The following is a 20,326-nucleotide window of genomic DNA, read 5'->3' as shown; positions in this document are numbered from 1 at the left end:
GTGTGTTTGGTGTTGGAACATGGAATTACAGAAACAAAAGTATTATGAGCAACTACGTAAACTATGGTGTTTAAATAAAGTAAAAATTAAAAAAATAATCATATTTTAAACTATAACTTATAGCTCCTTAAAAACAGGAAGTGGAAACGTATCTGATAAAACTGGAAGAATATTATTTAGTGAAATAATTAACGATCAACATTTTATATCATAGATATTTAATCTATTATAAATGTTCTTTCAAAATTTTTGCCCATTTCCAAAGATCAACGCCCATTTCAAAGTTGTTGCTTTTTTGTTTTTTACAATTTACCTGTCGTATATTCAGATCTCAAATAAGTACCACCTTAGATGAGGTGGGCCTTTCTTAGTACAAAGCAAAGGAACAACATAGGAAATCATTGGTAGATAAATATTGTTAAACTTTGGCTTACAATGTGCTGACATCCATATTTATTTTCTTTATTCCTTTATTTTTAAATAAAAAATTTTAAATGTAAGAGGAAGATTAATATTGGCTACACATTCATTACAACAAATATAACATACCTCTCAAGTTAGAGGTTGAAATTACTTAAAGTATTGACCAAACTACCAATAAAACCAACATTTTTCTAAATACACTACCTCCAAATTGTCCAAGTCCCTGATACCATTTGATTCCAGAAATTTCTACTTCCAAACTCCAGGCCAAGGGTGGACTTAGTTCATGGAGACCTCTTTTTTATTGGGTCATTATTTGTTAGATATGCTTAAACTTCTACACTACTCTATGAGGCTGTAGTGATGATGTAGGACGGCTGACCCCAAAATATAGAACTTTCCCACTAGTCACAGTGGAAGCCCATGCAAAGAATAGAGCTTCAATTGGCCACATGTCCATTTACTGCTCATGCTCTCCAGGAAGTTTGACTCTGATGATCTCCTATTATAGCACCCGTGTTCCAGTGTCACACCCTGTCCCCTCCTTTTACCCAATCCCTGGTCACAAACTTGACTGTAGCTCTGACACTAGCTCCAGATGTCCTTCAAAGTGAGTTCAGGAACCTCTTCAGGACTCATGATTGTTTTGAGATCCTTTTGATCTCATTCTACTAAGGGTTTTAAAGCTAAAGAAACAAAAAAGAAGGATGTTGGTAAGATCAACACTTAATATCTAAGAGGCTTCCTAATCCTCTAATATTTGCCTGGTGTTTTTTTATTTACTTTAAGAAAATGTATCACACTGTTGACATAACTGATCATAATACATTTGTTTCAGGATGACAGAAAGCAAAGTTATTTAGAAATAGAAAGAGAATAGAGAATTAAAAAATGGAAAAATAAGGGGAGAGAGTTCATTAGCAGTTATATTTGTGAAAATTATTGTATCACCAAAAAAGTCATTAATGCAATTACCAAAGGTTTAGTATGCTCCCATTTTCTTTTCTCCAGAAATAGGAAATACACTAAGAAAAAAAAAAAAGATGTATGTGTGGCAATTGTTGTTTGCATAGGCACAGCACAAAAGGAAGAAATTGGAAATAAACACCTTTGGCCTAAAAAACAGGGAGATCTTACCACCAAAGCACTTTGGCATAAGACCAACTCAAGGCTCCAGGCATGCTCAGTTGTCCAACACTCTACTCATTCTCAGTGGCCTGCCTGATCTTTATGATAGCCCTTGGTTAAACAAACCTTTTAGTCAAACACCCATTAATTAAACAAATAGTATTTGACTGCAGACAGTAACATTAAATCACAAAAATCTTCATTATATTCATTCCTCAGGATGTGATTGGCTGCTCTTTTTATTTAGTCCTTAAAAGGACCCTATTTAGTAGGCATTTTCTTATTGTAAATTGACTAAATTATCTATGCTTAGTAGCACCCAGAAGCTTCTTAAAATTCTTCCTATGCAGGCTTGGCTACATAGCATAGTACTAATCTTAATAAATCAATATTTTAAAAACATCACTAAAGGAGGGCCCGGGGAGATAGCACAGCGGCTTTTGCCTTGCAAGCAGCCAATCCAGGACCAAAGGTGGTTGGTTCAAATCCCGGTGTCCCATATGGTCCCCTGTGCCTGCCAGGAGCTATTTCTGAGCAGACAGCCAGGAGTAACCCTTGAGCACCGCCGGGTGTGACCCAAAAACAAACAAACAAACAAACAAAAACAAAAAAATAACTAAAGAAAAAATTAAAAAGTCTCTCTGCAGATGAACTTTAAAAACATAAAAGGAGGAGATGTAATGATAGTACAGAGGATAAGGTGCTTTCCTTACATGTGACTGGCCTGGGTTCGATCCCTGGTGTTCCATATGATCACCTGAGCACTGAAAGGTATGATTCCTGAATGCACAGCCAGAAGTAACCACTACGAGTGGGTAAATATGGCATACAAAATATGGAAACTATCAGAAAAATTAATTAGAACATGAGAAGATGTTCATTCTACTATTGTAACTCATAATAAATATGAATCAGACCTTCTAAGTATACCCTAATTTTTTTTTCTTTCATATTGGCAAGTAAAACAGTTTCTATTAGACATGATAAGTATATAAGAAAAAGCCATTTTTATATGGAGGTAACAAGAATGTAAACCATTGAAATCTTTTTGCAGAAAAATGTGACTTGTTTTTTAACACTGTATTTTGCCCAATTTCCTAGCTTTCTTTAACTTCCAGGGAACAAAAATATATGAACAATAAATAGACTGTCAGATTCTCTTCTTACATTATCTCATTTTATTCCATTCTCCTTCACTGTTTCATGCTTATTTTTTTTTATATTTTTTCATGCTGTTTCTTGATTTTCTTTTTTAAGTAAGTTCTTGACAATTCTCTTATTTTTCAGGGATGTTTACTGAGACATCATGGTTTACAAAGTTATTCATAATAGAATTGCCTGAAGCATCTATGTTCCAACACCAATTCCATTACTAATACCCCCAGTTTCCCACCTACCATTCAGACACAACAAATTTCATATTACTTGGTCCAATAGAGCGTGAAAAATGGCAAATAGATTTTTCATAAAATCAATCAGTAAAAGTTAATTTGTGGCAATTAATTGTCATATGTTTTTGACCATTCTTACTCTAATAGAGGGTACTCATTTGCAACATGAAAGAGAACCAAACTCCATGCCACCTTCTTCCAAAATAATTTCAAGGCTATAAATTCCCTAAGTTTTCACCTGGTCATGATGTTCTTCATTGCCCCTTCATATATGAATGATAATCTATCTGTAAAGTGTATTCCTGGCAACGTGTTCATTTCACCATAGTTTTCTGATATGCTATTAATTTCTTTTCAAATCATTTTCCACCTTCTGCTGTTTCCTAGCAGATTTTTCTTGGAGGTTTTCAATCTTCTGCTCAGCTTCTGTTCTTCTGCTGTTCAGAGTTGTTTTTGACTTTTAGCTGTTTGTTTTGGGCTACACCCAAGCAGTGCTCAGGATTTACTCCTTGTTCTGCATTAGAAATTACTTCTGGCATTCTCGGGGCACCATATGCAATGCAGGGTATCAAACCCAGTTTGACTGCATATGAGGCAAAATGCCCTACCACCTGTGCCACCACTCCAACCCTTCCTCTGTTGACTATTTTATATTGCCTACTGTATTCTTCATTGATGTCATTTCTGACTGTAGTAATTTTTTCATTTAAACTCTCATACCTTCCTGTACTTTGGTGACTACCTGTGCTATTGTTTCCTTGAACTCATTGAACATCCTCATCATAGTGTAACTAAAAACACTGTCTGAGAATGTACAGGTGTTATTTATCTCTTTGGTGATATTGTTTCATTTATTGAACTTGATGGGATCCTATGTGTTTCCCCATTGGTTTTCCAGTATTCTCGCTATGCTGGGGGTGAATCTCTGCAGTTAAATTCCCGGAAGATACTAAGGGATTAAGCTGGAGATTGTTCACTGTTTACCTGCCCATTCTGGGATGGTAAAACAGTAAGCATTTTATATTATTTTTATATAATAATAAATAAATAACATTATTTATATTATAGTATTTTATTTTATTTATTAATCCTCTTTAATATGGAGGCTACTGGGACTCACTGAGTAGGGGGGCTCTGCCACCAAGTCTGGAATAGACTCAGTGATGACATTTAGAGAAAAGTCTCACCTGGGATGGTGGAGCAGCAAGCTGAAGGTCAGGGTAAATTTTTGATAATTCTTATATAAAGATTCCTCCAAAATAAACCCAGTTTCAGTTCCTGTTTTCCATATTTAGGTTCTCAGTCTGATTCAATGTCACAGTTAAAAACTAGAGTCTTTTCTTGATTTTAAACATAGAAAAATTTAATATATTCCTATTCAACTGCAGATTGGTCCTTTAAATTAGTTTTGCAATTGTGGTGGAAAGATTTTTTTTGTAGTTTTTAAATTGTTAATGGCTTAAAAATAATTGCCAAAATTATTTTAAAAATATTAAGGTTTTCCTATAATAAGGTCTTAAAAATAGTAAGGTCTTACTACAGGTGACTTAAATAATCTTTTGTGGCATAGTCAATGCTATTTAAAATTTATACAAAACCTATAAGAAAAAGAATAATAATTATACAGAGATATTAAGTATCAGATTCATGCAAATTATTAAAATTATTCAGTTATCTACAAGAGCATATTTTTGTTTGATGTGACATTTACTGTTGATTAAAGGCTATTTTGTGATATACTATATTTCAAACTATAGGTTTTTGCTTGGTTGAAATGCCAATAGTTTCTGTTCAGTAAAAATACAACCTCAAATATTTTGTATTTAGGGCTGGAGCAATAGCACAGTGGTAGGGCATTTGCTTTGCATGCAGCTGATCCAGGATAGACCTCGTTTCAATCCCCAGTGTCCCATATGGTCCCCCAAGCCAGGAGTGATTTCTGAGAGCATAGCCTGCATGTCACTGGGTGTGTCCCAAAAATAACAAAAAAAAAATTTGTATCTAATTTAACAAACTTATTCTGATTTCTTTTTAAATGACTACAAACAACTGGTTTCTCAAAATACTCTGACCAGCATTGATCATTTTTGCTTCAGAAAAACTGTTTAGTACCTTTGGCTTATTTTTATTTAATTCATTTTATTTGGGAGGGGGACATACCCCAAAGTGCTCAGGGTTCTCTTTTGGCTTTGTGCTCAGGAATAGCACTCCTGGTGGGCTTGAGATACCAAGGATATATATGGGATACCAGGATTAAACACTGTTGGTTGCATGCAAGACAAATGCTCCACTGTTTTTTGTTTGTTTGTTTGTTTGTTTATTCATGATATGAACACTGGATACATTTTTTTGTTTGTTTGTTTTTTGGGTCACACCCAGCAGCGCTCAGGGGTTATTCCTGACTCTATGCTCAGAAATCAGCCCTGGCAAGCACAGAGGACCATATGGGATGCCAGGATTCAAACCACTGTCCTTCTGCATGAAAGGTAAATGCCTTACCTCCATGCTATCTCTCCGGCCCCACTGGATACATTCTTAATGACACTTTTCATATGATCTTTATGGAAAAATTCTCCAGCAGACAAATACTAAAGTTTTAAAACGTATTATGTAGGTCAAACCAATGGGAGAGGTGATGCCTTTTTCTTCAATCAGGCAATGAGAAGTAAAGGAGGTTCATGGGCAGAACTCTGCCTCAGAGAAAATATGACACCATTTCTTTGAAATGATGCTTCTTCAAAATAGTTTAGAAGCAGTCTTTTCTGAGTGGTGAAGCCAAGTGCTTTTACTTTTTAAACATCAAAGGTGATATTTTAGGTAAATATTTATTGTAGAACAGCATGATGATCCGAAAGGACATAATGGAGAGTTCAACTTTCTATTCAGTTTGAAAAGCATCCCAATGATGTCTTTATTTTAGGAGCTTCTGGAGATTTTTTCCATGGTATTTACTGTATTCCTGAGGATTTAATATTTACTCCTTCCCACTTTATATGGCAATGACTGACAAGTATCAATGTATATATAATTCAAGTGTAGAAGGAGGAAACCAGTTTTCTTTGGCATTTTGCTCAGACTACTTACTTCTTGGCCCAGTTCCTCCCTGAAGCCCTGTGGGTTTTTCTAGCCCCAATTTTTTAAATTTAATCACATGAAATTACGAAGTTATTAACTATTTGATTAGTGTTTCAGTACCCTTTCCTTCATCAGCTTGAAGGGACACCAGTGTGTTCCTCCACCAATACCCACTTCCCTCCTTTACTGCTCCACTCCACCCAATAATCCACTTCTGCAAGAGGTTTCTTCCTGTCTAACCCCATACCCCAACCCTGCCTTTTAGTTTTTGCATTGTGGTTTACACTTCCTCATACATAAATTCTGCATAGGTTTCACTTCTTTATTTTTTAAACAAAATTTGATATTTATTTAATTGAATGTCCCAGATATTATCTTTTAAGTATTCATCGGTAAAAAAAAAAAAACAATTGATGGCATATTTTACTTATTATTTGTGTCTGTGTGTTTGCTAGCGGACCTTTATTTTTTAAATAATATCTTTATTTAAGCACCATGATTACAAACATAATTGTAGTTGGGTCTCAGTCTTAAAAAGAATACCCCCTTCACCAGTGCAACATTCCCATCACCAATGCTCCCATCTCCCTTCTTCCCCCAACCCCCCCCCCCCCGACTGTAGTTGAGACAGGCATTCTACTTCTCTCATTCATTAACATTATGATGGTTGTTAGTGTAGTTATTTCTCTATCTGCACTCACAATGAATTTTCAGCCTTGTTTCCCTCCACTCCACAGGGTAGGAAAGCCAACAAATAGTTTTTAAACCCTAATTTGCTCTTACTCCTCATTTGTCCTATATAGATCAGGAACCTACGTAATTAGGATCCAAGTCACAAGATCGCCATCATGGGCATCTTTGAGACTGGAGAAACAAGCATAATCTTGGGTCTTGGTTCTGTTGTTTAAGTCCGCTCAAATCATAGCAAGAGGGCTCAAAAATACATTTGAAGTGATGTGAACTTCTTTAAAAAAAGAAAAAAGAACCTGGAGATTTTTGCATTTTGTTTTTAGAATGAAATCAGGCCTTACCCATAACAATAGATTGTCTTCTCCTCTTACAAATCTTACAAAGTACATGCTTTTTGAAGTTAGCACTTGTAATTAATCTTCCAAAGTGTTTGCTCTGAATGAGAAAACCATCAAGCAGCACATTCTGAAAACAGAGACTATTCAAATGAAGATGGGATTTCCAGACCATTCTAAGGAATCACATTGAGTTCCTTTGCAGTCTTAGAAACCTCTGCCAGACTACATCCTCTTTTCAAATAAATAATCCTTAGTGAAAGTTACTACAGTGTTGACCTGTGATGTGAATGGCAAATGTGGAAATACCTTCCAGTTAAAATGATTGTTTGTTATTAAATAAAATTTAATTGTTAACTTGTTTAAGTTATTAATAACCATTAAAAATTTTTATTGTTTAAGTCATAGGTCAATAAGCTACTTATTTCAAAATCCTCCATTGGATTATCCTTTTATTTATTTATTTATTTATTTATTTATTTATTTATTTTCCCTCAATTTTGGGAGCTACCCAGAAATGCTCAGGGCTTACTCCTGGATTGTGCTTAGGAATCACATCTGGCAGCTCTGGGGGTCCTAAGAAATGTAAGGTGTTGAACCAGTGTGCAAGGCAAACGCAGTTTTCCCTGTCCAGTTTCCAATGATTTCTAATATGACACAGAGAAAAATATGGTATTTACAAGATCTCTTTCTTCATCCTCACTCTTAGGTTGTCATGAATTTGATCCCCAGTACTAATACTGAGATCCTGGCACCATATCAAGTGTGATATTACCAGTACCATAAGTCTGACCCCTAACACTGCAGCAACAAAATAGTAGCAGCTCACCTACCTATAACACTCAAACGGCACTTCCTAAATTTCTCAAGTTGCTTTATTTTGTTGCCAGAACCCATACCTCTACCTGAAATTCTTTAATTTCCTTATTTCTTTGTCAATGGCCTTATTGTTCTAGCCTTAAATATAACTCCCGGAAGAAACTGACTGTTTTAGTCCCTACTGTCATCACAATACCTAGAATGGGCTAAGTATTCAGTAAGTCTTTGAGGAAAGAATGAATGTACAAATCAAAGAGTAGTCCCTAAATCAATTCCACCTCATTGGTAGGACCAGATAGATAGCCTGGAATTCAACATCAAGATCTTGAGTTTGTTTATTCTTCATTTAAAATTTAATATTTATTTATAAGTATTTTTTCTTACAGGTGTTTGAAAAATAGTTAGTTCCCCCTGCAACAACTTAAACATTGCAGAATTGTATTAGGGGGGCTAATAACTTCTCTTATAATTCTAAAATTTGAGGTTGCCAATATGAACAATCCTCTCCTTATGCTTATATAACTATAAATAGGGTTGATTCTTTGTTTTTAAAATACCAGGCTGATTCTAATCTAAACATCAGAAATATAGTTCCTGGGGCCCTAGTGGTAGGGCATTTGCCTTACATGCATCTGACTCAGGACAGACATAGGTTCAATCCCCTGCATCCCATATGGTCCCACTAGCCAGGAGCGATTTCTGAGCTCAGAGCTAGGAGTAACTCCTGAGCACCACTGTGTGTGACCCCAAATCCCCCATATATATATCCCAACATGATGGCTACACACATCTATTCTAAAATCTGAGCTCAATTTTATTGGTGCTGAAAGAACAGACATATTATCTAATTGATTGTGACTTTGTAAAATGAAATAGAACCTTCCAGTTAATTGCTATGAGGATTAAATGATGTAATTAAATCAAAAGGAGAAACAATTTGCATCACACTGTAATGTGATATATGAAGAAATGATCATTTTTTTTCTCAATAGTATCCTGCCAACATATTATTACAAATATAGCTCATTAACTCATAATAATGTAGATTTAACTCATAAATAGCTACACAATATTTTCTAGTATGGATCGTCAAAGATATATGTTTTCCTTATTTATATGCGTACATATTTTTACAGTTTTTACCAATTTATATTGCTCTTGTGTAAATGTCCATGACTGTGGTCCTTGTAAAGTGTTGTATTATTCTTTAGATTTGTAATCCACTTTGGTTGAAATAAAAATAATTAATTAAAAAAAAGAATTCAAAAATAAGATTTCTGAGCTAAAATGTTTATGCTTATTTAATTTAATATAAATTATGAAATTGTTTTCTAAACAATTAGTAATAAAATATAACTATGTTTATTTTGCTGCATTCTATCTAGAACAATCTTGACAATTTTGAAGTTTAGCCAATTGATAATAAGAAATAGGATCTTGTTTTGTATTTTATCTTTTTTTTTTGGGTTTTGGGTCACACCCAGCAGTGCTCAGGGGTTACTCCTGGCTCTATGCTCAGAAATTGCTCCTGGCAGGCTTGGAGGACCATATGGAATGCCGGGATTCGAACCACCTCGAACTACCATCCTTCTGCATGCAAGGCAAATGCCCTACTTCCATGCTATCTCTCCAGCTCCTTGTTTTGTATTTTCAATTTTTTAATTATTAATAAAATTTATCTTTAAAATAAGAAATGCATGCATCTCAGAAGCAGTCTTACTTTTTATTATTGGAGGAATGGGAAAACAAAGAAACTATAATTGATTAAAAGTTCTGGAAGATTTTTTTTCTTGGTGGGACTGTTTCCGGAGTAGCTACTGGGCTTGTCTCTCAAAGACAATCTAGTGTCATCTTCATTGTTCTGGAGATTCCCATAACTGCAGTCACCATGACTGAATAGATGACCATTCGTGGAACCCTCAGGACCACAATGGCTAGGTAACCCGGATCGCCTACCACTCCTCAGATCTTCAACATTATCTGGTTGGCATTTCGAAATAATAATTCCATAATAATGTAGAATAATATGGAATAATAATTCCATAATAATATGGAAGCTGACCTGGACAAGGCCAACTACTGAATTGCCCAGGGCCACTCGAATTTTGTGAGCAACAGAAACATGTTATCTCCTCTGATGGCTAATTTGCCCTGTTGGGCATCTGGGACTGAACCCTAAATCTCTGAGATCTCACAAAGGACACCACCACTGGCAACTTTGTGAGTCACAGCTAGGATGTACTGAGCATGTCCTCTGACAACCGGCAGATTGTCTCTGACTCAGAGATATCAATTCTGGAACACCCAGGTAGTGTACAAACACCTTATGGGATGAAAGCCACTTTGAGTGAGTGTTGAGTATTTGCTTTTTTGCCCAACGACAGCAACCTCATTATTGTATCATGTGGTTGTGGCATAATGATCAAGGTGAGTTGAAAATAAGGACAGGTACCTTAGCCTTGTCCAGGTCAGCAGTGGGCATGGATTAAGTCCTGAATGCAGGCCCTTTTGCCAGGAAGATCACGTTTCCTGGAATTTATGAGCCGTGATGAGCCCAACATGCCGTCTGAATGCCCTTGTTGAAATCTAAAGGCTGTTTCTGAGCTGCCGCTTAGTAGAAAACAAAACAAAACAAAAAACACAGACCTGGGGCCAGAGAATTAATATAGCAGTAAAGCTTGCTTTGCAAGGCTGACCCAGATTCCATCCCCAGAATCCCATGTAGTCCCTTAATCCCACCAGGAATGATTCTTGGTCATTGACTCATGTGACCCCTCAAAAAAACAATAAAGGTCTTATATGCCAAAACATATCAACAGAACTATAAATTACCTAAGAATAAGTATAATAAAAAAATGTCCCTTGTAGAAACCATGATATTTTGCTAAGGTATTGTTTAAATTATTTTCATTGAAGCACTGGTATTTATAGTACTGTTAATATTCATGTATAATTCATTTCAACACAACACCAATCATCACATTACTTACTTCCCAGTCACCTAGATTTACATATAACCTCAGTTCTATAGAAAAAAAACTCCTGTTCCAACGACTTTGACCATTTGTTGTTTCTTTACTGTTTCTTTATATCACACAAAAAGTTTTTAAAATTTATTATGGATATGATGACATCTACACAGATATAGATGATTAATGCAAAACTCCTGAAATTCTACAAAACTGTAAATTAAGAAGTTGAACTTTTTCAAATATTATCTTTCTTTTTATAGGTTTATAAATTAAAAAAAGTGAACAATGCTGATAATTTTATGCTAATATTAAAAGTAACATAATTTTAAAATATTAAAATTGATAAATCTTATAGGTAGTTTAGTAAAAGTGAAGAGAGAAAAACTAAGAAAACTTAAGGGAAAACTGAATAGACCCAGAGAAGTATAAAACTGTTTTTATTATAAGAGAATTATAAACTTTAGGTTAAAAATGTTATATAGTATAGATAATGTTTGAATATCTGCATTAATAATATTTTATTTTTTATTAATAATATTTTAATATAAAATATAAAGATGTGATCCTTTTCTGGTTTATAAGCATGACGATCGGGTTTTCACACACCTGAGTGATGATATGTGCCTCTCTTCAACCTTGTTACGACGTCAACACATGACCCTTCTGACAAAAATATATATATAGAGAGAGAGAGATATCATCTGAATAGACATTAAACTGTCCTAAATTATTTATAAATATTCTGATTTATCTATTGCAAAAATTTTCTGAATAAATGTAAAAATATTAATATAAATTAAATATGAATTCATTATTAAGTATAAAAAGTATAAAATCCGTTAGTGCTAGCAGTAAACAAATTTTTCTTAAACTAGTAGAGGGCAAGCATAAGCATGATGAGTGCCAAGATCTGAGAAATTTGTTTTGCCTTTTAAAGAAGCTCTTTTAACACTTCTTTCAAAACTAATTTTAAGACTGAATTCCCTACGCTGCTGCATATCCATAAAATTCTGTATGGTTCCTTCAAGTTGAAATTATAGAGTTAATTACAGAGTTAACTGGATAGAGTATTCTTGATAAAGTGTTTTATTGAACTTTTGTACTATTCACTCCATTCTCTTCTGACTTGTAAAGTTTATTTGATTAGATCCTGCTATAAACATTAGGGACTCCTCTTTGAATGTGATTTCCTTTTTTTTATTTTGCTGCTTTCAATATTTGTCTGTCATTCTGTGTATATATTGTGTCTTAGAGTTTTTCCTTTTGGATCTAATCTTCAAGCCTCTTAGATCTTGATGAATGCACTCTTCAATTCTGGGAAATACATAGCTATGATCTTCTTAAGTACTGACTCTTCATTGAATTTGTCTTCCTGTTCTCATATTTTGTTCTTCTTGAGCTAATCCCATAGTACTCTGTTGCATTGTTCACTTCCTTTTAAGCTGTTTTCATCTTCTGGTTTTTCTAGAGCTTGTCTGCATTTCATCTTGGAACTTCTTGATATTTTCCTTAGCTACTGTTATTATGCTGCTCTTTTATTGTATATTTAAAATCAACAGTCATTCTTCATTTCTGTCACTTCTGAACTACATGGTTCTCATTTCTGCTCTGATATTACTTGTGCCATAGTTTCTCTGATCTCACTACACATCAATCTCTGAGAGTTTATAGAACTGACTAGTACTGGTAGAGCCTTCAGTACTACTATTTGAACTTATTGAGCTTGGTGGGGTTCTCTGCATCCTTTTCATTGTATTTGCTGTGTTCTTATTGCACTGAAGGTTAATCCTTATAGTTAGTTCTTTTCTAGCTGTCGTGTGTTTATATATGTTGTGGCACACAATTCAGAAGATATAGAAGTGGCCAGTTGTTATGCGAGAGGGTATGAGGTGTGGAGTGGAAGCTGCTCAGATATAGTGGGAATAAATGAGAATTGACTTATGTGTTGAAAAAGAATACAGGGAATCTAAAGTGGACACTTGCCTTACACACAGCCAGTGACCCTGAGCCCTGCCAGGAGTGATCTTTGAGCTCTACATGAGGAATAATTGTTGAGCACTAAAACAAAAAAGGAAAGAACAGGGCCCAGAGAGATAGCACAGCAGAGTTTGCCTTGCAAGCAGCCGATCCAGGACCAAAGGTGGTTGGTTCGAATCCCGGTGTCCCATATGGTCCCCCATGCCTGACAGCAGCTATTTCTGAGCAGACAGCCAGGAGTAACCCCTGAGCACCACCAGGTGTGGCCCAGAAAACCAAAAAAAAAAAAAAAAAAAAAAGGAAAGAACAGAGAAGGGAAAGGAAGGGGAAGGAAGTGAAGAGGAAAGAAGGGATAGGAAGGGAAAGGAAGGGAAGGGAAAAGAAGGGAATGAAAAGAGAAATGAATTAAGTATATTAACTGGGAGGTTAACCTCACTTAGGAGTGTTGGAAGAGCAAGCAAGGTTTCAGGCAATGTGGGGGTCAATAGCTAAGAAGATATGTTCAAAAATATTTAAAAAAACTGAATGAGTATAGTAACATGCCATACTTATGAAAGGAAAAACTCAGTATTATAGGCAGTTTGGGAGTTAGCAGATCAAACAAAGATATATTTTTTAATGTTTGAGGAATCTCCATACTGTTTTTTATAGAAATCAACCTAGCTTACGTTCTATGAATATAAATTTACAGGAATAGTTTCCCTTATGTCCACATCTCCATCAACATTTGTTGTTTTGGTATTTTTGTTATAGGCTTTTCTCACTGACATGAGGGGAAATCACCTTGTCATTTTGCTGATAATCAACTATACTATTTTTTCATATGCCTGTGAGTCATCAATATGGCCTCTTTAAAGGAATGTCTGTTCAGCTCTTCTACCCATTTGTGATGCTATTTTGTCTGTTGAGATCAGGAAAATACTCTTATACTAACTATGGTATGTGAATATTAACTTTCATGAGTAGAATGTATCTTTGTTGCAGTGAGTTTCTTTCCAGTGCAGAAGCTTGATAGAATTGCATTTATTTCTGCTTGTGTTTCCCTTTGCCAACTGAATAAAGTCATCATTAAATTAAATATCATGGTGAGTCCTGCCTATGTTTTTCCTGGTATGGATTCAAGTCTAATGTCCAAGTCTTATAGCCATTGTAAGATAACTCTTGTGCATTCTTTTGTAGATAAATGACAAGTTTTCATTTGTTGAACTTTTTCTTCCTTCCTTTTACTCTTGAATCCTTTGTTGTAAATTAGCTGTCTGTGAATCTGAGGGTTTATCTCTGGGCTCTTAATTCTATTCCATTGGTCTGAGTGTTTGCTTTTATCCAGCATTACTGTTTTGATTTAGAGATAAAACACTAGAAAATATGAATCTCCCAATTTCTTTTTCCTCAAGGATTCTTAGGCTATTTAGGGGTTTGGGAGTCCTATACGAACTTTAGTAGTATTTGTTCTATGTCCTTCTTAATTTCTATTAGAAATCCAGAGAGAGAAAGTGAGAGAGAGAGAGTGAGAGAGAGAGAGAGAAAATATTGGTCACTCTAAATAAAATAAGACAAAAGGATAAAGATCATCCAATTACTAGATAAACTCACTCATGAGTAGTATGTAAAAAACCAAAGAAAAGTTATACACACTGCCCAGTAAAAACAAGCACTTAGATTCTGACAACAGAAATGGGGATCTGTAATGAACTAGGAAAAAGGAACTATAGTGAAGATTCATTAGCACTTTGGTGGGAGGTACTGTATGGTAATACTATATCCCTAAATCAAAGGCATTATTATTGCCTCAATAAACTAAAAAAAAAATCACATTTCTTTATAAATCTAATGAAAGGCCAAATATCCCACAAATAATTGGCCCCTAAACATTTAGATATTGTAGAACTATATTCTTAGTATTTAGAAATATACATAAATCTGCATAAAATGTTAGTTTTATCCTATACATCAAGTTTTGCTCCCCTTAAGAGGTCTGACTCAGAAACATCGTCTTATGATATAGCAGACACTTACAAATAACAGTTAATTTGGATATGCATTTGAAGTTAGAATGTTGCAGGTAACACTTCTTTAATTTTGTCTTATTCATTAAAGCTCATATTATCAATTTCTTTTATAAAATATGTAAATGACTAAATAATTTTTTACTCTTTGTGTACAGTGTGCATAAAATAGGAAATGTCAAAGTTTTGGCAGAATCTCAAACCAAACTGAAAATGTAAGAAAGTTAATATTGTCTGCTGATAACACTATGTAGAAATTACTGATTTTTGTAATTAAAAAACATACATTAGGATGATTGTTTTGCTGATGTTTAGATCCTCAACAAGGACTCTGCCCACTTTTGGCCTGTGGCATTTTTACCCCATTCTGTTTCTTCTCTCTTTTTTTTTATTCTGTTTTTGCAAACAGAACCACATAACTGGAACCATCTTGCTCTGCCCTCAAATTGAGAGGCAAATAACAGAGAGTACCAAGTCCAAATAACAGTATGATCATTATAGTGTAATAAAAATGATCAGACTTAATCACCAAATCCAAAGCCAACAACAACAGAATCGATACCCAACCTACAACAAGCTAGATACAGAGGGGATCACTTATATTAGCAGCCCGGGAAGTAAGGGAGGGGGTTATCGAATGAATACTGGGAATGGAGGGGAAGGGAATTCCCCTGTGGTGGGAATTCCCCCGTTTTAATGTTAATATGTACCTAAAATATTACTATGAAAGATATGTAATCCACTTTGATCAAAAATAAAATATTAAAACAAAAGACGATTGTTTTGTTATATCTTTAAAAATATAGTTTGAGAAGCTATTTCTGTTTTATAGCATGTGCCTTATATTTCATTTCAATGATTGCATGAAAATGGTTAACAAAGGGATAAGTTTTCTGTTATGAGCCAAAAAGCTATTTTCAAAAACATTTAAGAGAATAATCTCTAAGTATGCAAGATTTAGAGTTAGATATAGGATTGATTGCTTTTAGATAGTGGTGTTTAAAATACATTTTCTTATCTCCTCTCTTTATCTCCCTTCTTTATTCCTCTGTTACCTGACTGCCAATTTTCATCCTACAACCTATGAAATATGTATTTTTGATGTCCTTCATGCCCTTGATGTCATTCTTTCCTTCTTCTTTGAATTCTACAGGCAACACTATAAATAAGGTCTTTGCATACTGACTTGGCCTACTTGCTCTTACCCCAATGTACTAATTTGGTAAAAGCACAGCACTGATTCAGTTGGATATTTTATTCACTTTTCAAACCCACTCATTCTCTTGGATTTATTTCACTCTACTGTGTGCCCTAAAAGATATAGCTATGCTTCAACATGTAACGTTTTAGCTATAAGTTTGTTTAACCAATCTGAAGTACTTGCAAGAAAGTGGTGGGCAAGAGAAATATGTTTTAATTCCCCAGTCCTTCCATCCCAATAGAGCTACAGTTGGGAAGTGGCTGTTTCTCTAGGGCCAAATCTCAGCAACCTTTTTCCTATAGCTCAGCCCCTCACAGTGTTCTGGTAATTCTCTTATCTCTTGTTCTTTCAGTTTAGAAGAGTAAAGACTTCCTGCTACTGCTAACCTTGGGGTTGTTAATCATCCTTCTTGGTTTCCACACCTTTAAAACTTCTCAGAATACTTTCTATTTCCTTCCTAAAATACAATCCTCAATCTTTCTCTGGATATTATTATCATATTATTACCATACCAACATTATTAAATTCTACAGATGAGTGAGACTATTCTATGTTTATCCCTCTCTTACTCGTTTTCCTCAGCTTAATAATCTTCATGTTCATCCATATATAGGCAAATTTCATGACTTCATTTTCCCCAACAGCTACATAGTATTCCATTATGTAAATGTACCACAGTTTCTTCAGCCACTCATTTATTGTCAGTCACCAGGGTTGTTTCCAGATTCTGGCTATTGTAAATGGCGCTGCAATGAACATAGGACTGAAGAGATCATTTTTGTATTGTGTTTTTGTATTCTTAGAGTATATCCCTAGGAGGGCCCAACTTAAAATCAGCTTTATTTTCAACACATGCTTTCATTTTCTACTTTACTGTGTAAATTGAAGCAATTAGTAAGGAAGTTTCCCGGATTCTCATGGCCAACTATTGTCATTTCCCACAAGAGCAGCTTTTCTGTCAGTTGCCATGAATGAACTACTTGAATATTCTCTTCAGCCCGTGTTTTTATACCTTTGGACTGGATGCTAATCTCTTTTGTCTAATTAAGACCATTATTCTAACTCTTTTTTCTAGAGTTACACTCACTATCAATTTTACTTCTATTAGATCACCCAATAAAGTTCTCTAAAATTCATCTTAACTACTGATCTGTTTCTTTTCCTTTCTATTTATAACACGATTTCTAGAAAAGATTGACCATACTTACTATTTCTAATTCATTTTTATTACATCTGAACCTACTTCATAAAATGTTAATGTCATTACACCACTGAAATTGCTTTTATTAGGCCTGTTGATGGCCTTCATTTTTTTTGTGTGTGTGTGTGTGTGGTTTTTGGGTCACACCCGGCAGTGCTCAGGGTTTACTCCTGGCTCCAGGCTCAGAAATTGCTCCTGGCAGGCACGGGGGACCATATGGGACGCCGGGATTTGAACCGATGACCTTCTGCATAAAAGGCAAACGCCTTACCTCCATGCTATCTCTCCGGCCCCTGATGGCCTTCATTTTTTAAGTTGTAATGGATTAATTAAGACTCAGATTTTTTACCTATGGACAGTTTATGATATTGTCCTTTTACCTTAGGTCTCATCTTGTATTGTATATGCAAGGAAGAGCTGGAAGTCCAGCTCATGACATGAAGCTCACCACAAAGAGTGGTGAGTGCAGTTAGAGAAATAACAACACTGAGAACTATCATAACAATGTGAATGAATGAGGAAAGTAGAAAGCCTGTCTCGAGTACAGGTGGTGTGGGATGGAGAGGAGGGAGATTTGGGACATTGGCGGTGGAATGTTGCACCAGTGAAGAGGGGTTTTCTTTACATGACTGAAATCCAACTACAATCATATTTGTAATCAAGGTGTTTAAATAAAGTTATTAATTTAAAAAATATGCACTTGATTTTTACTTTGTATCCTGGTGCTTTTTTTATTTCCAAACAATTGGCTGTTTACTTCTCTAAACTTATCTTTCATGAGTTGGAGTGTCCCAAGACTCAGACACCAAAACTATTCTTTATCTACATCTTGATGATCTTAAGCATACTCATGTCTTTAAATAAAATTGTATGCTAATGATTACAATATTTATATCTCTCTTCATTTCCAAGCCATGTACTCAAGCACCTCTTCAACATCTCTATATCTATGTCTGATATTTCTAAAACTAACCTCTTTTCTCCCACTCTTCCCTAAACTTGATGTCAACTCCAATCTCCCAGTAGCACAGACAGAAATGTTTGTTTTGTTTGTGCTTTCCCTCCACTGCTTAATTTCTTTCCATTTCCTCCTCGTTCAACCTCTTTCTACCACATGGTTCCCTGACTTCTTTTTTGTTGTTAACATGCAACGCACATTCTTGCTGCAGGGTCTTTGTTTTAAATTGTTCTCTTAACTAAAATGTTCATTGCTCAAAAGCCTCTCTACTTCCCGTCCTTTAAAGAGCACTTAATTCTCACTTTTAAAATTAGCCTTATCTTGGCCACTTCTTATAATAATAGTTCATAAATCTCTCTAACCATCTTTTATCTCACACACACACACACACACACACGAACACACACACATACACACACAAACACACACACACACATTCTGCTGTAATTTTAGTATTGTTTTGGGGGCCCAGCAATGCTCAGAAGTTATTCCTATTTCTGTGCTCAAAATTAAGAAACTATTCTTGGCAAACTTGAAGGACAATATAGGATTCCAGGGATCAAATCCAGATCAGCTGGGTTCAAAGCAAATTCCCAACCTGATATGGCCACTCCTGCCATAATTTTTAGCTTTTCTATAGTATTTGCTGTCTTAATTATGTTCATTGTTTATTGACTATTCTCCTATTGAATAATATTCTCTATAAAATCAGGAATCTTTGGGCTGGTGAGATAGCATAAAGGTAGGGCATTTGCTTTGCATGCAGAAGGACTGTGGTTCAAATCCCAGCTTCCCATATGGTCCTCCGAGCCTGCTAGGAGCAATTTCTGAGCATAGAGCCAGGAGTAACCCCTGAGTGCTTCCGGGTGTGACCCAAAAACCAAAAAGAAAAAAACCAGGAATCTTATTTTATTCACTGATATATCTGAAGTATTTAGAGCATTGTATGACATTGCAGACACAAAAAGTATTGAGTAAGCATTCAACTATTGTAGAATTAATGAAAGATTACTTAAATATTAAATATACTCAATACATATTTATATCCTGTATACTCAAGATAAAACTGGGCCAGGTCAATGCTGATAAAATAGAATCTACCTTAAAGGTCCTGTATAGAAAAACTAATCTAAGCACAGGCAGATGTGGGAAAGGGGAGAATAAAGGGCATTAGCTCCCACTAATTTTGGAATGGTATGAGTTTTAGCTGTAAGGTCCTTTGTCAATGCTCATTCTACATGGCCCAGGTATAAAACAATTAAGGAAGGTGAGGGGTTTGTTCCTGGATACAACTAAAAAAAATCCTTTGCTAATAATGAAGTAAGAATCTAGGAATAATCTGCAGAAAATATTAATAAATCTAGAAATTATGTGCTGTGAATGTTCAGTACACTTGTAACTTTCTATTTTTCCATAATGTAGTTAATATCACCCTTAAGAATAAAACTCTAAGCAAATTATAGGTTTAAAAATCTTCTTTTCAGTTTTGTTTGCCTATGCAATATGAAGTTTCACTCCCTGATAAAATAATGGTAATATCTACAGACATTACTCTCTTCTTATCTTGCTTTGGTATCTTTCTAAGTGTCTTCTCTTGAATTAGTTTTCTCTTAAGAGTGTAAGAAACTTTCATAGACCATAACATCAGGTAAGTGGTGGGTCTAATTGTGATTTAGAACAAAGATTGTAGTATTGTGAAAGAAGAGATTTACTTTGTGCTTTTTAAATATGAATATACAACTTTCTCATTTGTTATTTTACTTTCGTTTTGCTTTGGATGATTTTTAGTGGAAATTTATTGAATGAAACTTTCTTAGAAAAATCTTAACAAGGAAGAATAAAAGTAATATGTGTTGAAGAGAGAGAGCAAAAGCTTGAAAGAGAAAGAAATCATTGGTTTATGCGAAAGAGAATATAGTGTGTATGTGGTCAACCCAAACTTGATCTCCAAATCACATATGGTCCCTGGAGCACCACTAGGAATTATTCCTGATCACTAAGACAGGATTCAATCTCTAACATCACTGTGTATGGCCTAAAACCAAATAAAAAAAAAGAATGAAAAATGTAAGAACAAGCAAGCAAAGTGACACCAAAAAAATACATGTTTAAGGGAGAACATAGGCTTGAAGAGAAAAACCTATTATTTC

The 20,326-nt window shown here is 34.9% G+C and overlaps 2 non-coding genes across 2 annotated transcripts; both read left to right on the top strand.

Annotated features, from left to right (window-relative positions):
* The first annotated feature begins 10,400 nt into the window (after positions 1-10,400).
* Positions 10,401-10,468, top strand: LOC126023079 (small nucleolar RNA SNORD95). The gene has a single exon (XR_007500292.1). It is a non-coding gene; the product is annotated as a small nucleolar RNA SNORD95 (small nucleolar RNA).
* Positions 10,469-11,395: 927 nt separating this feature from the next.
* On the top strand, positions 11,396-11,502 carry LOC126023290 (small nucleolar RNA U13). Its single transcript, XR_007500465.1, has one exon. It is a non-coding gene; the product is annotated as a small nucleolar RNA U13 (small nucleolar RNA).
* The last annotated feature ends 8,824 nt before the right edge of the window (positions 11,503-20,326 follow it).

Source organism: Suncus etruscus, chromosome 11 (genome assembly GCF_024139225.1).
Source record: "Suncus etruscus isolate mSunEtr1 chromosome 11, mSunEtr1.pri.cur, whole genome shotgun sequence".
NCBI classification, from domain to species: domain Eukaryota; kingdom Metazoa; phylum Chordata; class Mammalia; order Eulipotyphla; family Soricidae; genus Suncus; species Suncus etruscus.
Note: the sequence above shows the minus strand (reverse complement) of the source record. Positions and strands in the feature narration are given on the sequence as shown.